Source organism: Sciurus carolinensis, chromosome 14 (genome assembly GCF_902686445.1).
Source record: "Sciurus carolinensis chromosome 14, mSciCar1.2, whole genome shotgun sequence".
Taxonomy (NCBI): Eukaryota; Metazoa; Chordata; class Mammalia; order Rodentia; family Sciuridae; genus Sciurus; species Sciurus carolinensis.
In genome coordinates, this window is record NC_062226.1 from 30,757,369 (window position 1) to 30,778,427 (window position 21,059).

The 21,059-nt window shown below is 37.1% G+C and overlaps 1 protein-coding gene and 1 pseudogene across 1 annotated transcript in view; one reads left to right on the forward strand and one right to left on the reverse strand.

The window, feature by feature from the left end:
• Grin3a (glutamate ionotropic receptor NMDA type subunit 3A) overlaps positions 1-21,059 on the forward strand; it is a 173,728-nt gene that overhangs the window by 78,401 nt on the left and 74,268 nt on the right. The gene's annotated exons all lie outside the window — the stretch shown is intronic.
• On the reverse strand, positions 16,877-17,701 carry LOC124963938 (ATP synthase subunit O, mitochondrial-like; annotated as a pseudogene).

Sequence of the window (21,059 nt, forward strand, 5' to 3'; positions counted from 1 at the left end):
GTTGCATACTTCCAGATAGAAAATATAACAAGGAAAACATCTGGTTTACTCTAACAAAACAAAATTCATAGCAGATCATGGAAGTGCCCTGTGTAAGGATTATATTAATAGAAAAAATAGTAATGAAGTGAGGCCTTAAAGATGATTGGATAAAATAAATAAAAATAAATTGGAAGATTCAATATTCAAAGCTGTCAAAGTTTCCTTATAACTTTAAAGAAAATTCAATCAAAACCCCAAAGGGTTTCTCTGAGTTTTTGTTTAGTTATTGCTAAATCTTAAATAAATATGTACTGATTTAGATATACATAAATGTTAATCTTTTTTGAAAATAAGTCTGTTTAGTTCACTTCTAGATATTGATATACTTAATATGAGCAGAAACAACAGAAAAGCTAATGTTCCTTGACCACTCTTGTCAGGCTCTAGTGCAAACAAATATAATACCTCTCCTTATTAAGTTGTTATTGAGACTAAATAAAATAATCTGTGTGTGTCAGTCAGCTGTCACTGTGATAAAACACCTGAGATAAACAACTTAAAGGAAGGAGAATTTATTTTGACTCTAGTGTTTCAGTCCACAGATGCTTGGCTTTGACACTTTGGGCCTTTGGTGAAGCAGAACATCACGGTGGGGAACATGTGGTAGAGGAGTTTCTCACCTCATGGTGGCCAGAAAGCAAAGAGAGAAGAAGCAGCTGGGTTCCCAATATCCCTTTCAAGGGCAGCCTCCAATGACCTAACTTCCTTCCACTAGGCCCCACCTCCTGAAGATTCCACCACTTCCCAATAGTACCACAGACTGGAAACTAAGCCTTCAACACATGGACCTTTAGAGGACATGTAAGATCCAAAATATAACCCCAAGTAAAGCACCTTGCATTGTATCTTATACATAGGGGACACAAAATAATATTACCAAAATTAAAAGTCTTATCAGATTTAATACCAATATATTTATATCAGTTTCCCCTCTGTCCTTCTCTCCCTCCCTCCCCCTCTCTCTAACACACACACACATGCACAGTGTCAAGGTGAGCTGGGTAAATGGAAAGATTCCCCTTTTGAGCTAAGTTCTAGCTTGGAGACTATTTTATTGCCCACTAATAGCAGGTTTATTGTCACTGTGGTGTGCATTTTAAGCATTATTCCTTGTTTCCTGTTATTTCTTTTTCTTAGTTCATTCTGTTTTAATTTATGCTGTCCTATATTTTTTGTGACTTTTAAACTACCTTAAATCTTTTTGAGAATGAAGCCAGATGTGTGTGTGTGTGTGTGTGTGTGTGTGTGTGTGTATTAAGTAATGTTAAGATCAAGTGAACAAATAATAGTAATATCAATCCAGGAAAGAAATAAAATTAACCAATAAATATTTTTAAAATGTAAATCTTACTCATAATTAAATAACTAATTAAGGCAGTAATGAGATTATATTTTTACATATCAAATGAGAAATTTTTCTGGACTGTGCTAACTCATGGTAGATACACAATAAGACAAACACCAGTAAACACCAATTTTGGAGAGTAAGTTTATGGTGTGTTCATAAATCTATCTGGGCATTTGTTATCAAGAGCCTTAAAAATGCCCTTTCACTCTTAATTTCCATTTCTAGGTCTCTGTGCAAACAAAATAATTTAATATGAATGCAACAGTTTACTGCAAAGATTCACTGCAGCCTTAGTAAAAATAACAAAAACTTTGAAACCATGTGTTTTATAGCACAATTAATAAATTATAATATTCCTATGTGCTACAAAAATCCAGCCAGTGGAGATGATTTTGAAGAGAACTTTAAGATGTTAAAAAAAATCAAAATATAATGGTAAGTGAAAATTTAGGATAGGAAATCACATACATTTCCAATTTTGCAATATACATGTCTCAGAACATGTTGTAGAGAGAAATGATTAGAAGGAAATACAACACAATGTATATAAACATAATATGATATATATAAAATATCATAGCACCGATACCTGAGTAGTGTGATTAAAAGAAATATTTAGTGTTATTTCTATAAATATTTACTATAAACTACACAGTAATAAAATAATACAATTAATGTATATTAACAAAATAAATATTTCTCCAGCATTCCTCTATTATTATGTAATGAGAAAGTCTTAATAAGCCAAGTAGGAATGGGAACAATTCAGACAGGAAGCACATCCATTTAAGACAATCTGTAATTGTCATCTTTTGTTAATTTTCCTACTTTGCCTTGCTTACCACTGTATCCTCAGAACCCAGCACAGGGTTGGGTGATATCGTTCAATTAAATGAATGCAAAACAGCAGCAGCATTGAATAAAGGCAGAACATTCTGCAGTGATCACTTTGAAATCAATGCTTTTGATACGGTTTTGCAAAATCGGGCTCATACTAGATGCTGTAGAAAAATAGAAAGAAAGCCTGAGTAACATGTTAAGAAGCAACAGTTCTGGTATCAGGTCTGTTTGATAGCTGAGTTAATTTCATGCTGCTTGGGTGAAGTTTGGCAAGTTCCTGAGCCTCTCGTGGTCCCTGTGTCCTCATCTGAGAGAATTAAAGGAGAACATGAGAGTGAAATATCCAGCCAATGTCTGATTCCCTCTGACACTAGATTATAAATTCCATAAGAATAGAGACCAAATTTGTCTTATGCACCTGTAGCCCTAATTCTAAGCATATGGCAACCATTCATTTAGCTAAGCGTAAACAAATGGATGTGATTGTCAGACCGAGGAGAAGTGGCTACTATAAGTATAGTAGAACAGACAAAAGGTGAGAGCACTTCTCACTTGCCGTGGCCAGATCAGCTCCAAATTACATCCGAGAATAATCCAGAGTATTTTAGCCAGGAGATTGTATATAACCAGACCATCAAAGCAAAGAAAACTTAGAGGACCATCATCCTTATAGTGGGCCAAGAGTCTGAGATGTAGGATCTTTAAGTGGGAGGACACTCTGAGGCAACGTAGGACACATACTGCTGTCCCAGCCTGGGTGGCTCTGGGTCACTGGTGGAACAGTTGGGTCAGAACTATTTAGAGTCCAGTATTGGTCAGATAAACAGTGCATGACAATTAGTAGGAAATGAAGAAATTATTTCCCTTCCCTTCCTAAATGTTCTCCAATTTAAGGAACTTTAGGAAAACCATCAAGATTTTGCTAATTCAGGTTGAGAAAACAAACAAATGAGCATGTGATATATTTATTTCTTCACCTACTTCCAAAACCATTTTGAGATGGCGTATTTACATAATTTTTTAAATAACTGCAGTTTTATTACTTTCAAATAGATACAGTAATTCATACTAACTACAGCAAAGTATTTTCAATTAGACACCCTGCTGAGTTTGCTTTAATGAATGTCTAAGATCATTTCCTTCGTTTGAATACAAACAGAGAGTGTGCCAACATTTTGCAAAGCCTTCTTTTAAATTAGGGGGAAATTGGCTTATAACTTTGTTTACATTATTAACCTTCTTAGCAAGCATGATCTCTATACATAGATTCTTTCTATACCAATGATTACATTGTTAGATATCTATAAATAGTCATATCTATCTTATGTAATTATGAACAATTATCAATATGCATGTCTATGAACTCTATGTAAATGTAGATGTTTATATTATTTAAAAGGCTAATGTAGGTTAAATGGACACACATCTTTCAAATTAGGGAGAACTAAGCTAATGATCATTTCCCTGTGAACAATCTCATTTTCATGCTCAATAAATATTCATGTGTTTGTGAAGAAATTGTGTGGTGTCTCCCAAAGGGGCTCCTTTTACATCTAAAATATACATTTTAGTTCTGCAAACACAATGTAAACTAAGTGGAATGCTGGCTTTTTCTGATTTAGCCTCAATTGGATATTTTGATCCTTAATCAGATCAGGAGCTAGTGTGACGCAACCACTGGTGTATTCAGTGACAAATCAGGAATCATAACTGACTTCAGCTCCATTGTGAACTCAAGCTGGGAAATTTGGCCATTTAGGGCTCAATTTTCCCAATTACATCAGATGCAAGGCTGCTCTAGCCAATTGCACAGACTTATGTATATGAGGTTATTCTTTCTTAAGTTCAGAAAGGCATCTTGTCAGAATCCTTTAATATCTTTCAAACTCAAAAAGGGTACTCACCACAGTATTTCATCAGGAAGCTGCTGCCTAAAAGATGTCAAGTGAAAAAAAATTTAACAACACCAACTAAACCAGCACTTATCAATGCTTTTTTAAATTATATTTCAACTAGGTTTTGGTTTTTAGGAGGGTTTTATATGTTTTGTTTTGGTTTGGTTTGGTTTGGTTTGGTTTTGCCTCAAATTAAGGTAGCTGAATCTATTGGCCCATGAGATGTAAGTGAATATAGTTTTGTAAACATATGTATCTCCTATAAATCTATGTGCTTTAGATGATAATTGGTCATGATCCCAAAGGTCGTACATGGCTGACCTGACTTTGGAATGAGGCCATAGATGTAATTTCAGGAACAGGACCTAAAAACATCAATGTCAACAAATAATAAAATACATTGGATACCTACTATGTTTCAGGAACATCACTAATTTAAATAGATTTTTCTCATTTAAACTTTAGTGCATTCACAAGATAAATAAAATAGACTGAAAGAAATTAAATAACTTGTCTAGAGCATATAGCTAATTAATGGCAGAGAATTCACACCCAGTAATATCTGACTAAGAATTATTCCTACTTAGTATTTCATTTACGTGCAGTAAGAAGGTACTCACTAACCTGATTTATTCCAACCAGTCCTTTCCCTACTCCAGGACTTAGGCTGGGAAAGCCGCTCAGACCACAAAGAAGACTCAAAAGTAGAGACTGCTGGAGAGGCGGGGACAGTTGGATCCGTGCACATACAGTGTATGATTCAGTAGGGGATGAGGAAGCAAGAGAGACACATACCCAAAAGGGATTCACTCATCCCCCAACACACACCATCATGATCACTACCATCCTGCCCAGGGAAGTATTAAGCAGGAAGAGACCCTGCTAGGCACTTCATAAACTAAGAAGAAGTTTATCTGCTTGGCGTCTTCCATCCACACCATGCTCTCATGGTCTCAGATGCCATCCCACTCCCTGACCACCACCCCCTGTGAAATGGCAGCTTCTCTCCCCTGTTCCCCCACCCCACAGTATCATCTCCAAATGGAGCTGTAGCATCAGATCATGATCTCTGGTGCCAATTAACCTCCATATTGTTCCCTCCAGCCGTTGCTCCACCTCACATTCAGCACTGTTTATGCCCAACTCACAAACATGTTGCTGAAAGCATGAAATCAGTTCCTGTTCATCATGATGCTGTGTATACTATTTAAAGGTCAGAAATAATTTAAAGTCATCAAGAGTACATGTGTTGTATTAAGTAGGGTACTTTCCTTCATTGGAACCCAGTATTGCTGTTAAGGGAAAAAAATGAGAAATTTTTCAACATAGATTATACAAAATATGAATATGAAATAAAAATAGTGTGTAAAAATGTTCTGCTAACATTTTCATTTTATTGAATTGTCACTGGTGTAAAGAGTTGCTCACCACTAAGACATAAAGATATCAGGAGGCACCTCGCTTTCTGCCACACTCTGAAAGCGCCCCCAAAAGCCATTTCTTTGTATTAAGAAATCTTCCTCTGTAATGCCCCTACCTATACTGCATACATTTCAAGGTAAGACAAATGTTCCCTGGAAAAGGTGAGACTTCTGTTAGTTTCTTATACGGGTTATTAATTTAGACGAGATGATTCTGCTGACATTGCGAGCAAGAAACCATGTACCACTGAACAGTTTGATTAATTTTATGGAGAAGACACCAACCATTGGATTTATGGAAAGAGAAGCCACAGTAGAAGGCAGGCAGCACAGCTTGCTGCCAAGACTTAGCCCCCTGTCACTCTGCTTCTCATAGCTGAGGCAGCTTCACCCTCAGGTTGAAACACTACCCTTTTCTTTACCTTTCCCTCAGCCAGGCCTAAGAACTCACCCTATTCTCATGCAGGAAGAATTGACCGTGCTCTATCCAGACTCTTCTTCTCAGAGGTGTGGTTCAAGCACCAGTAGTTTTGATATCTCCAAAAGCATATTATAAATGTGGAATCTGACTCTCTCTACCAGACCTACTAACCCAGAATCTGCATTTTAACAAAATTCCTGGGTATTTCGTTTGTCAATATAATCAGAAAATGACTGCAATTGCTCAGTTCCCACATGACCCAGCCTCAGATTCCTGTTGTTGCTGGCTCTTATTCTTTAAGCTTGTATCCAGGACATTTTCTAGAGCTGAACTTTTCCTTATGCTTTTGAGTTGACTCTGTGCCCTATTAGGAAGTTCCATGTTCCAGTGACTTCCACAGTGTGATCCTGCTTGACTCTGGCTCTATCCAAGCATCTGAAACCTAACATGCCAGTGACAATTTTATCCCAGCTGTTGACATCTTAGATAATAGACCTAAACAATTCTCTTTTACATTGTCTATCCAGAATAGTCCTACCCCTCTAACAAACCAACTCATTCTACTTCTTGGCCTTCTTGCCAAACCAGCAACACACTGATCCTTCCTCTAAAAAATTTCAGACAGAATTTCCTTCACAAGACTTTTTAACTCTTGCTGTTTCCTTTGTGGAAATAGTAACTAGTTTTATCAGCCTTTTTGAATATTAGCCCAGTTCTTACCTGCTCCTCACATCTTGTAAACTAGTTGCCAGATCACTGTTTTCAGCTCCTCTGGAGAAATGAAAGGTGCTGCCCCAGAGTTCAATTAACTTTACCACTGGCACACTTTGACATGAATTCTTATCTATACTTGAGTGCTAAAAGAGGAAATACAGATTTTCATCTCAATCCAGTGATTTTCTTTTCATTTTAGCATGCTCTTAGAAAAATTATTTTGCTTCACTACTATGACAATAATGACAGACACCATTTGTAAAGCCCTTCATTACCTCCCAAGCACCTTCAGGACTCAGTTGATTCATACATCCTTATGTGTTTTAGTCAGGTTTGTGTCACTACGACCAAAAAACTGGTCAAGAACAACCTAGAAGGGGAAGTGTTTATTTTGTCTCACAGTTTCAGAGATTCAGTCCATGGTCATGTAGTTCCATAGCTCTGGGCCCAGGGTGAGGGAGAACATCATGGTGAATAGCATGGCAGAGGGAAGCAGGTTAGTACATGGAAAACAAAAAGGACAGAGAGAGAGAGCTCTGCTCATCAGGGACGAGATATAAACCCCAAAGGCATAACCCCAGTGACCTGCTTCCTCCAGCCATACTTTACCTGCCTATTGTTACCACCCACTTAATCCCTATCAGTGGATTAACTCACTGGTTAGATTAAGGCTCTCATAATCTAATTGTTTCACCTCTGAACATTCTTATATTGTCTAACACATGAGTTTTAGGGTAACACCTCACATCTAAACCATATCATTCCACCCCTGACCTCCAAAAGTTCATGTCTATCTCACAACTCCAAATACATTTAGTCCATTTCTAAAAATCTCCATGGTCTTAACGTTACCAGCATTGCCCAAAAATCTAAGTCCAAAATCTCATCTGAGACTCAAGGCAAACTCTTGATTGTGAGTCCCTGTAAAGGTCAAAAGCAAGTTACATGTATCCAATATGTAATGGCTCAGAATAAACATTTCTATTCCAAAAGGGAGAAACAGGATCATAGAAAGGAGTGGGAGGGAAACAAGGCCAAAATCCAGCTGGGTAAAGAAGTCCTATAGCTCCATATCCAGCATCTAAGTAAGGCACATGGCATCATGATATTCTATCCAAAGGGCTGATATAGCTCCACCCTCATGGCCTTTCTGGTTGCAATCCACATGGCCTCTCCCTTGGCTTGTCTGTGCTGGATTCCTGCAACTTCCCTCAAGAGACTTTCCACGTTACTAGCATCTCTTTATCTTGGGGTTCTCCACAGCAGCTTTAGCTTCCTTCTCATATCTTCATGCCTCACTCTTTCAGGAACTGACTTGAGGGCTTCTAACCTTGACATACTTTGCCTGGTCACTCAGGCCTTTGCAATCTCAGTGGAAGTTTCCATAACCCACAATTTCAGCATCCTGCATTCTTTTTGAATCAGTATTGTGTTGTGAATACCAAAGTCTGCCACCATCTCAAGTGATAACAAACCTCCTAGAACCATGGCTGCAACCACCACTTAGTACTTGAGTGGTTGTTCACAATAAAACAACTTTCTAATGAGTAAAATAGACAACTTCTTTGCTAGAATGTAACACAGATGGGTTCTAGTTTAATTTCCAACAGAGTCCTCCTTATCCTGTAAAAATCTCTTGAGGCCAGTCTTTACTGGCCACAGTCTTATTGGCATTCTTGTCATCTGACTTGCCATAAGAATTACCCTACATTTATAACATTGTAAAGCTTTTCCAACTTGTATCTCTAAGCTTTTCAAACTTCCTCCCACAAACTACCTCCAGAGGTTTCTGAACCACATAGGCAGGTTAGTGGCAGCAGTGACCCCACTTCTCAGTGCGAATTTCTCTTTTGGTCAGTGTTGCGTTGCTAAGACCAAGAGATCCAACAAGATCAACCTAAGGATAAAAAGTTTATTTTGACTCAGGGTTTTAGAGGTTCAGTTCATGGTCAGACAATTCCATGGTTCTGGATCCAGGGCAAGGCTAAACATCATGGCAGGAAGGGTGTGGTAGAAGGAAGCAGCTCAGGACATGGAAACCAAGAAGCAGAGGGAGAGCTCTGCTCACCAGGACAACATATAAACCCAAAAGGAATGCTTCATGACCTACTTTCTCTGGCACACCCTGCCTGACTAGTTGCTACCCAGTTACTCCATCAGTGGACTAACCACTATTATGTTGTTCAATGAGCATAAAGTACTTTTGAATTATCACAAGTTTTTAGGGGGTTTAACTTTCAGGATGCTGAATATTTTGCAGGTCAAATATGAAATCAAGCAGTCAATACACTGAGAGCCAAACTGAAGTCCAAGAACACAGAATATATTTTGCTTTATGTCATGTACCAAATGACTAATAGGCAGCAAGGGCTCCCAGAGTTATAATTTCAGCCCAAGGTTCTGGTAACTACATGAAATCCTTGAGTGGTTTATGATATCATAAGGTGAAATTATAGCTCCCCATGGGCAAAAGTTGTTGAAAGGCTTTCAGCCATCGAGTACCATAACTAGCCTGTCCTGTATAGCAATTATAGGAAAAACTATATTAAATGCCTAGTCTTGTTGACTAATGACTTCAAATATAGAAATTATTTTTAAAAATGAGAATGGCAGGCAGGCAATTCATTCATCCATCCATTCCATAAATATGTATAAGTCATCATATACCCAGCACTAAGATAAAGACTTGGATTATAGCAGTGGACCAGTCAGATCCCTAACCCCTCTCTCAGAGAACTTTCATTCCAGCAGGAGAATAAGACATGAAATGTCCATATCCACAAGATGAGTGTTTAGATGGTGGTCAGAATGCTGTGCCAAGTGCATTAGCATTTGAGGAGGAAGGAGCAGAACACCATCAGACAAGGCCTCCTTGAGGGAGTCAACAGAGAACTGAACTCTGAATGATGGATCCAAATTATGAAGGAAAAGAAAATAACATGTTCTTAACAAGCAGGTAACCAAAATGAGAGAGAGAGAAAAAAAAGAAAAAGACTCTGAGAAGAAAACACAGATATCCAATTTCCCTCTAACAAATAGGAAAAGCTGTGTGGGTATGCTATAGGGAAAAAGGGAAAAGTGGGAGAGAATCCAAAAATAATGTGTAAAATAATGTATCCAGGACATCAGTTAAAAATGACACATAAATACTTAAGTTTCTCATTGCATATACATGTAATATATAGATATGTTATAAATATAAATCACATATATTATACACAAATATCATATATGCAATTTTGTGCACATAGAGAAACAAGGTATATATAATATAGTATACAAAGTTATATATACTTTATGTATGTGGACATAGATATATATGTACATATGTTTATGTGTTTTCATGTGTGTGTACCAGAGCAGAATTTGCAATGAAAAACAACAAACTATTTTCTATAAAATGCCTCATTTGCAGTCACAAGGAAAAAAAATATTTTAAGATGCAAAGACTATAGAAATAATATTCAAAGACTAATTGGGATGACAAAATCAGATAAGGTCATAAAATACTGCATCGAATGGAAAAACAGGTACAGGATTCTAAAAGAGACCAAGAGGTGATTCAATGTGGAACATTTACCTAGTGAAGATGTCATTTCTTTTGGAGGAGAATACAAAGATTATCACCATATAGAAAAGCTCAGAGTGACTGACTACACAAGTCTCTTCTGAATAATATTTTGATATCATTTCAAACAAATTATATTATTTTCAGTGATACAATTTTCATTTGTATCACATTTTACAATATCATATACTTTCCCAGGTTAGTGACAAGATATACTAACAGAAGAGTTTTAGCATAAATATAAATAAATCATCTAAAATTATACCCAGAAAATGAAAAATAGAAACAAGAAAGATTATATCTCAAAACATCTTAAAGAGGAAATGGATTACAGACACAAATCAATAGATCAAAATTCTTATTTGAATATGTGCCCCAAGCTCTAAATAGATATTTGTAGACATAAGAAAAAATGTTGCAAGGTTGTTTTTTTTTTTTTTTTTAGTAATTATTGGTAATCCTACAGCCTAAAAATTGGTTTCATTTAAAGAGCTATATTTTTAGAAAATGTCTCAGCAATGTGCCATTTACAAGAGATACACTTTGACCTAACCTAAAAAATCTAAAACTTAATGAATATAGTTCAAAAAGTATATAAATTGTTATAAAATGTGTTTTGTCTTTTTAGAGTTTACCACAAATTAAAATAATAAAAGTGACCTATATATCTATTTATTCTGAATGGCTGTATGCTAAACAAGTACTACAGTGAAACTGAATATAATGAAATATTTTAGCCATTTTTGTACCTAATGCTTTAATATATTTATAAAAATGAAAGAACCTAGCCTTTGGGAATTGTAATTCTTTTAAAATCTTACTTGGCTATCATTCCTAAGACAAGTGACATGTGGATGACAAGTTTTAATAGCCCATTCATACTTGGAATTTTTATACATTAATAATACTTGGAGTAAAAATGAACATCACTTTCCAAATGCAATAATAAAAAAAGATATTTGTGCAAATGTTCAAATTCAAAAATCACCTTGGGCTGAGTCAAACCATGGAAAATTTTAGCTCAGAACAAAATTCTTCCACCCCGACTCCATCCCCCACCTAAAAAATCACAAGGATGTGAAAACAGAGGATTATAATGGAAGCTGTCTTGCAACATTAACTGCAATGCTCATTTCCCTAAAAGCCATAATTCATGGTTGCTCTACAGCCTTTTTCTTTCAGCAATTATGCATATTAGAGGAAGTTTGAATACATAAAAAACTACACGCTGATAGAAAATCAAGCCTCATAATAGACAAATTTACTCAACTAGTTTTTCCTGATAGCAAATGTGAAAGCTAACTAGGCTGCCCCAGTGCAAGGTGGACCTGGTTCAAAGAGGTTCAAAAGGAATGAAAACTACAGGGCTTCCTGCCTGGGATCCCTGAATGATCCAGTACAGGTCAACTTCATTACTGGGAACAATACCTTTGTCGGAGGAGGAATTTGGGAACCACAGGCTGTCCTGGGAATTTAACACAAAAGTCACTCTTGTAAATAGACACACTGCTACTCAGAGTACCTCAGATCTACTCTTCTTTCTTCATTCATTTTCTTGTCTCCTTCTCTTTTCTGAGGTGTATGGAGTATCTTGGAAAGTCCCTTGTGAGATCTGCCCAATGCCATCTGGCTCAGCAACTTTTTATTTCCAAAATATGAAGTACCTGGCACCTGATAAACATTTAATAGTGGAAAAAGTTACCAAATTCCATTTCAAGATTTCTCCATTTTGAGGTTAAATTTTGTCTCTGCTACATAATCGGACTTTGTGAGCCTAAGCGCTTAGAGCACTGCCCTTAGGTGATTATAAGATAATACATATAAAATCCCTCAGCATGGTGGCTGTTCAGTATCAATGCTCTATAGTTATTTGTTAAACCTAAATTCTCTATTTCACTATAACCTCAGTTGTAGTGACCAGGCGAATGAAGGGCAATTTATATTAAATATAAGACCTGAGGACCAACTCTAGTCATTTTTTTCTTATACCTTTAACAGTAAGGCAAGACCAAATACATCCTTGACTTCTCCAGGAAGAATTACAACCAACATTCATGGCATTCAGGATTTATGTGTGGACATACATCTTTAAAATAAAGCTTGTGACCATTTTTAAATGGGGAATCTCAGAAGAAGCCCAGATGCATTACCAAGGAATATGAAATTTATTTGTAGAATTTACTGACTTATAATAACCTTCCAAGCAAGGCACATAAATTTTAAATCTGAAAGGAAAACACACACTCACAGAGAGAGAGAGAGAGAGAGAGAGAGAGAGAGAGAGAAAGTGAACTTTTTGCACTCCTCCTTATCAGACTAATAAATCAACCAACAAGCTACTCTCTGTGTAGAGTCTATGGAGGATCCAAAGAATAAGGAACATAATCTTTGTCCTCAGAAAATTTATAATCAAGTGAAGATTAAAATACTTCAATGAAATAAGGGAAAGAAGTGTGTTCCCCCTTGGATGTTCAGTAAATATATCAGTATCTTGTCCATCCTAAAGTGGCTTCCCTGCCGGGCTTGCTATCATATCACACCACTTTTCCCCTTCACAAATGTGTATATATATAATGAATTGATGGGTTCTTTGTTCTCAAACATGTCACCTAATCCAGGGATCCTAAGGTGACAATCAATGAGACCAATCAGAAATATGCTTCAAACATTTCATCAAGAAATCCTTCATTTCTTTTTTTCCATAGTTTTTTTCTACCAATTAATAGAATTCCAAAATTAATAATGAGGCACTGCAGTAGGCTCTAAAGGACATCAGAGAAACATACTTCCTTCAACAACTAATTATAAAACATTGTGATTGATGAAATAACAAAAATAGGTAAGAGGAAGTCATGGAACCCATGAGGATGGTCAACTTTGTGGGGTGGATCACGGAAGGCAAAGATACTTAACAGGGTTTCAAAGGAAGAGCAGTGATTACTCAGGGATCAAAAACAAATATAAATTCCAGACAGAAGTAACAACTTATGTAAACAGTAACAGGCAAGACTGAGCCAAGTGACAAGAGCCCTGGGCTCAGTGACTGAAGATCTTGGTTCAGTTTCTAGATCCTCAGTTGTCAACACTGTCTTCCTTACCTGTTCCTACAATAATACCACATAGCAAGCAACTGTGAAACAGCAGTACCATCCAACAAACCGAATTTATATAGCTCTCAAGTTTGCCAGATTCAACTGACCTAATCCAAACTCACTGTGTATTTTAGAGTCAGCTGGGTTGTGGATGATACAGGATAGCTTCAATAATTTGCTAGGGTGACCATGACCCTGCCCTACATATCTAAACTTCCAAGAGGATTATAAAGGCTTGTCCTTCCCATGCCAATAGCAGGGACTGTAACACAAACAGAAAGGTGCAAACACTTCCAATTCTATGATGGCATCATGTCTGCTTATACTTCAATGACCAAAGCAAGTCACATGGCTGGGACCAGAGGCAGAAAGAAGGGACATTCATAGTGATGTGGCAAAGGGTATGAATCAAAAAGGAGGAATAACCCAGTCGTACTGGTGCACACTTGTAATCCAAGCTACTTAGGAAGCTGAGGCAGGAAGATCACAAGTTCAAAGACAGGGTGCACAACTTTAGTAGGAACTTGTCTCAAAATAAAATTTAAAGGACTGGGGATGTAACTCAGTGGTAGAGCACTTGTCTATCGTGTGGGAAGCCCTGGGTTCAATCCCCAGCACCATAAAGAAAAAAAATAGGGAAGATGTTACCGTTTGGATGTGAGGTGACCCCCCTAAAGCTCACATATGAGACAATGCAAAAAGGTTCAGAGGAGAAATGATTGGCTTGTGAGAATCTTAACATAATCAGTAAATTACTCCCTGATGGGATTAACTGAGTGGTAACTGGAGGCAGGTAGGTATGGCTGAAGGGAGTGGTTCATTGGGGGCATGACTATGGGGTATATATTTTGTATCTGGAGAGAGGAGACCTCTCTCTCTGATGGCTGATCACCATTTGAGCTGCTTCCCTCCACCACACTCTTCTGCCATGATGTCCTGCCTCACCTCCATCACTGAGGAAGGGAGCCTGTTTTCTGTGGACTAAGACTTCTGAAACCATGAGCCCTCAAATAAACTTACCCTCCTCTACAGTTATGATGGCTGGGTCATTTAGTCACAGCAGCAAAAAATCTGACCAAAACAGAAGAATAGAAGCCATTAATAAAATCAATCCACTCCACCCACTTAATCTCTCTAGAGTTTGATTTCCTTTTCTAGAAATGAAGGACACAATAATTTCCCTCTGGACATTCAAGGGTGGTTGGGAGGAAATGTATGGAAAGCGTTTTTGAAGTCCTTCGACTAAAAATATATACCTGAATAACCAAAAAAGTTAAGGAATTCTAAGAGATTGTTGTCTCTCTGTGGTTTGTGCACCAGCTAGGCACACACTTAAACCCCTAATTCATGTTCCTAAGAAATTCATAGTCTCAAAAATGGCTAGAAATTTTCTAAGCTATAATCAAAAAAGGACATCTAAATGCCAAACTCTGCCCCAGAAAAGGGAGGAAAGTGAGATAAGTTCAATATTCATGATAACCACCAAAAACACCCTTAATGTCTGTGTCTGGAGTAAGTAGTAGAGTTCACTTGATTCATGAACGAGATCTGGTCTCTATCATAATCAAGTCTTTGGTCTTGGACAAGTCACTCAAACTTGAGCAGTTCTGGTTTCTTCATCTATAAATTAAGGGTTTTGAATTAAGTTCTAACATCATTTTAAACAGTTTTATTTTACAGTCTTTAATTTTGGGAAGAAATTGCCCATTTGCAAATGAACCAGCTTATCTCAAAATCATCAGAAAATTGTCAGTAAAGGAAAGAAAGAAAGTTGATTCAGATTTTAAAAACTAAGCAAATGTGTAGAATCTACTTTATGTATTTGACAAATAAAAATTATATATACTTTAAGGTGTACAACATGATGTTTTGATCTATTGTATACACTGAAGTGATTAGAACGGTTAACATATTCATAACCTCATATAGTTACTTTTTTGCTGTGGTGAGAATACTTAAAATATACTCTTAGCAAATTTCACGTGTACGATACAGTGCTATAAATTATAGTTACCATGTTGTACATTAAAGTCTCAGAACTTCTTAACTTATCAATGAAAGTTTATACCATTTGACCAAAATTCCCCATCTTTCCCACCCAACCCCTGTCAGACACTGTTTCTTTTATGGGTTCTTTTTTTTTTCTTGAATTCCACATTAAAGTAGAATCACACAGAATCTGTCTTTCTATGTCTGGCTTACTTCATTTTATACACCATCCTCTGGGCTGATTCATATTGTCAAAAATGGAAGGATTTTCTTCCTTGATAGGGCTGAAAAATATTCCACTGTATTTATATACATACCACATTCTTTTTATCGGTCCATCCATCTATCCACAGAAATTTATATTGCTTCCATGTCTTAGCTATTGTGAATAATGCTGCAATGAACAGACATTTCTTCAAGTTATAGAGTTCAATTCTTTTAGATATGTACCCAAAAGTAGGATTATTGGATCTTATAATCATTTTATTTAAGAAATTCCATGCTCTTTTCCATAATGACTGTACCAATTTATAATCCCACCAATAGTGTGTATCCTTTATGTCCTTTTATTCTTACCAACACTTCCACTTGACTTTTTGATAATAGCTATGTTAACAGATATGAGATGATATAACATTGTGGTTTTCATTGCATGTCCTGTTGCTTAATGATTTTGAGTATTTTTTCATATACCTGGAGGTCATTTATGTGTCTTCTTTGGGGAAATGTCTACTCAAGTCCTTTATCTATATTTTAATTGGGCTATTTAGTTTTTTTGCTATAGAGTTGTATGAGTTCCAAACACATTTCGAATATTAGCTCCCTATCAGACATACGATTTTGCAAACATTCCACAGTTTGCCCTTTCATTTTGTTTACCACTTTGTCAGAAACTTTAGTTTAATGCAGTCACATCTGTTTACCTTTGATTTTGTTGCCTGTGAGGTTTGTTTGCTTGTTTTGGGTACAGAGAATTGAACACAGGGACTCTCTACCACTGAGCTGCATCCACAGTCTTTTTTATTTTTTGAGACAGAGTGTCACTGAGTTGCTCAGACTGTCCTTGAACTTGAGATCCATCTCTATCAGCTTTTTAAATCACTGGGATTACAGGTGTGCATCATCTTGCCCAGTTGTTGCCTGTGCTTTTGGAGTTTTAGTCATAAAGCTTTGCCAAGACCATAGTCAAGGAACTTTTCCCCCATGTTGTCTTCTAATATTTGTATAATTTCAGGTCTTATGTTTATCATCCATTTTGAGTTGATTTTTGCATATGGTTTAAGATAAGACTCCAGTTTCATTCTTTTGCATGTGAATATCCAATTTCCCTGACACCATTTATTGAAGAGACTCTCCTTTCTCCATTGTATATTATTTGTACCTTTGGTAAAAACTAGTTGGCTATCCAAGCATGGATTTATTTCTGAATTCTCTATTCTGTTCCGTTGTCTATGAGCCTGTTCTTTTTTCTTCTTGTCTCTTCAAGAAGCATTTTATTGTTGCTCCATGTTTAGGAGTTTTCACTGATGATAAAAAATCAACACTTTTAGATACACTCCCGCATAGCCCAGCTAAGCTTCTGAATCTTGGTTTTTACAGACATATCAACATTTTTCTCTCCAATATGGACAATCATTTCACCCATGATTGCTGGATAATTCTTAACCTCCAATTTCAATACTTGTCCTTAACTTAGGAAGCTCTACAGGCCTGTCTTTCAGAGAGAACAGCTTCAGGTAAAGGAGACACAGTGGTCATGTGCAAGATACTTCTCCATGGTGCACACTCATAATGGTAGAAAGGCAGAAACGATGTCATGGGCATTTTCTAGGTGAACTTTGTCAGCCAGCTAGTTGATCAGGTTAGACATCATGAGGGAAAACCTCTCTTTTGCTGTCATCTTTAAATAACTACATATTTTTAGCTAAAAAAATGAGGATTTTGCAATCCCAAAAGACCCCAAATAGACAAAGCAACTCTGACCAAGAAGAGCAAAGCCACAGGAATAGCACTACCTGATTTTCAAACATACTACAAAGTTATAGAAATCAAAGTAGTATGGTACTAATACTAAGAACAGGACCCAGGAGTCATTTAGGCTTTTCATGTTGATGGAACACTTAATATAGGAATTCAGAATAGAAGCAGGCACTTTGGGTTCCTTCAGGAGTTGGGCTACTCTCAACGACTTGTGTTCTACTTGTTCCAGTTTATTCTGTTTAGATGCAGCAGCATAAAGAGCAGTGGCATAGTGACCTCCAATCCCACATAGCCGAACAGGTAGCCTCACAAGCTTGGTAAATGGTCTGATCACAGATATACTGAAGCATTGCACTTGCCACAAAAGCCAGGATGCTGCTGGGGTGGCCATCTTCCCCTGGGTACTGTTCTTAATATTAGTACCATACTACTTTGATTTCTATAACTTAGTAGTATGTTTCAAAATCAGGTAGTATTATTCCTGTGGCTTTGTGCTTCTTGCTCAGAGTTGCTTAGTCTATTTGGGGTCTTTTGGGGTTGCAAAATCCTCAATTTTTTAGCTAAAAGTATGTAGTTATATAAAAATGAATACTGCTAAAACAGATGATAATTTTAAAATACTCAGCTAGAAATCATTCACAATTGCTTTTTTTGCTTTGAGTGCTCAGATTGAACCCTGGACTCACACATGCTAAGCATGTGCTCTACCACCAAGCGATACCCCAAGCCCCATAGTTACTTTTTTAAACCAATGAAATACATTTAGTTTGTGTGATTATATAGATTGACACCATGAATTTGTAGGCTCTGAATCAACTTTCCTTTACTCTTTCTCTACACTATGGTCATATGACTAGTGTTTTATGAACATTTTATACACATCCCCTAGGAGATATATATACATGTAAGAATTTTTCTAAAGTAGTACTTCTTAACTTTAATTAATTAATTAATTAATTAATTAATTAATTGGTGCTGGTGACTGAACCCAGATCTTCACACATGCTAGGCCAGTGCTCTACTTGCTACACCTCCTGCCCCTTCCCTGCTTTTGAAATAGGACATTACTCTTAACTGTTTTTTGATCGACTTTTGGTCATTGTGACCAAAAGACCTGACAGGAACAACTTAGAGGAGGAAAAGTTTGTTTTGGCTCATGGTTTCCAAGCTTCAGTCCATGGTCAGCTTACTCCATAGCTCTGGTCCCAAGGTAAGGCACCACATCATGACAGAAGGGTATGCTCAGTACATGACAACCAGGAAGCAGAGACAGCCTGAATGCAAGGAGCCAGAGATAATATAACCTCCAAGGGTATGCTCTCAGTGACCTATTTCTTCCACCTATGCCCTATCTGCCTACAATTACCACTCAATAATCCATTCAGGTTATTGATCCATCAGATGGATTAATGCCCTGTTCAGGTTACAGCTATTAAAATTTAATCATTTCACCACTGAATATTCCTACATTGTTCCACACATGAACTTTCAGGGTCACCTCATATTCAAACTATAACAAGATTTATTCTGTGGTTCACAAGAACTAGCAATGGGGATACTCTTGTCAGAGGCAATTGTCAAGGCCCTTCTAGGCATTCCAAGGTATAAGGGGACCAATACTTGTCATTCTTGTCACCGAAGGCACACTGTTTGCCTCTGTTCTAGGGACAGTATCTAGAAGAATAGCTGGGTAGTGCATTATACTTATACATAATATTGGGGTTCATTTTACCATTTTCCTACATGCATGGAATATAATTTGCTCCACGTCAGTCCCCAGTACTTTCTCTTTCTCCCTACCTCCCTCTCTCAGTTCCCCTTTCTCTACTCTACTGATCTTCCCTCTATTTATTTATAGTTTTAGTAAAATGATGCTTTAAAGATAAACATAAAAGTGAAATTCACTGTGGTTAGTACATAGCATAATTTGGTCAATTTCAAATGAGCCTTCGATTTATGTGCTCAAGTGGTACCAGATGAAATTATTCACTACTTGTCAACACATAGTATGGCCTGAGTTTTAAAATTTTGCTAGTTAGATGAGGTGGATGCAAAATGATCTTTTATTGTGGTTTTGAATTGTTGTATTTATCTATTTTTCATTTAAACCAATGAAATACATTTAATTTGTGTGATTATATAGATTGACACCATGAATTTGTAGGCTCTGAATCAACTTTCCTTTACTCTTTCTCTACACTATGGTCATATTCATTCACCTAACACTTAATAAACATCTACTGTTACTATCTAGTCACCCAAAAAGACAGATCATGGAGATGATCTGCTCTTTCAGATTTTACCAAGCCAGTTTCGACACCTGAGTTATGAACTCCTCATTTCATGTTCCTAGTTTGTGTGCTGTGAGTATTACTCAAGGTCGTGGAAACTGAATTGACATTCAGGTTAAGTCCCAGAGGCAGCACACAAGTGTAATATTTTAAATGTGTATATGACATAGCTCCACTTACTGTCTTATCTTAACCAAATTGCTTAATCTCACTGATCCTCATTTTTCTGAACTGCAAACTTGATGAATCATTGCATTTTTTTTATTACAACATGAAAATTTTCTCAAATTTACCGAAGAAAGAGAAAGAAAATGCCTTTCTTTAACTCAGCTGACTGCTGCCCTCTGATGCTTGGCTCACAAAGCAAAATACGACTTTTAGTTGTGCTGCTCTTGTGATTCATTTAACTGGAGCAAATGTGCTGAATAGAGAAAGAAAGATAAGCAAACCCGAGCTCAGTCATAAACCGGGAGATGGTTTCAAGTAGAAAAGCTGGGAGGGATGCCACAGGCAGGCTTCCCTGGGGGAGGAGGGAGAGACAGGAGACGTCCTATGCTCCCTGAATGCCTGAATTTTTGAGGACCCCTCATCATACTGAATGTCTCAATCACTAATTCCTTGAGCACTCCAGAGCAAAGACAGATTGACCATTCAGTGGTTGCAAATGAAAGTATAAGATACAGCAAGTCACCCCAAGTGCTACCCAAGAGAAAAATAAAGCAAGAGGAAAGAATTTCTCGGTAGTTTGTCTTTCTGTTTATCTGACATTTTGTTGGCACAGCCTCTGTTAGAGGCTGGTTTCCTAGGGTCTGTCAGGGGATTGCTGACCTTTAGGCTAAACCTCCTACTGATACTTTTGCACCCAATCCACCTTGAATGAAGGCCAAATGGGACATACTTTGATATTTAATTCACCTGAGTTATATAATGAAATAAAAGCAGACATTTAAAAAAAAGTCCAATGCCATGAGGATGTCAGTAGAGTTGTGCCAAATGCCTTACATCACTAGACTGGAGGTAAATTTATAGCTGTTTTTGTTCATTTGCATTTAATCAGCCCCGAATTGCTGACTCTAGATTCAGCAAGGACCTTCCTGCCTGCGGAGTCTGCAGCTATAGTACTCTGCTGGTAAGGGGCAATGACTCAAGTGAGAAGTTTGAGTTCCATAGACCACAGGTCATTTTTCACCTTGAAATTTGACTATACAGCAAGGCAATTATATAAACAAAAATCCAGGGTTATTCTGACAGCATGGCTTAAAGGATTCCTCATTTCCTTTCTTTTTAAAGAGGCTCTGTAGCCTCTGTTTTGGCCCCAGTTGACCTGGTGCAAGCCTCAAGTCTGCCACCTTCCATGGAATCACAGCTTAAGAGGAATTATGATTCTAAATCATATTATGATAACAATTTCCTTTGAAAGTCCCACATAAGAAAATACCTCACATAGGAGTTAGGTTC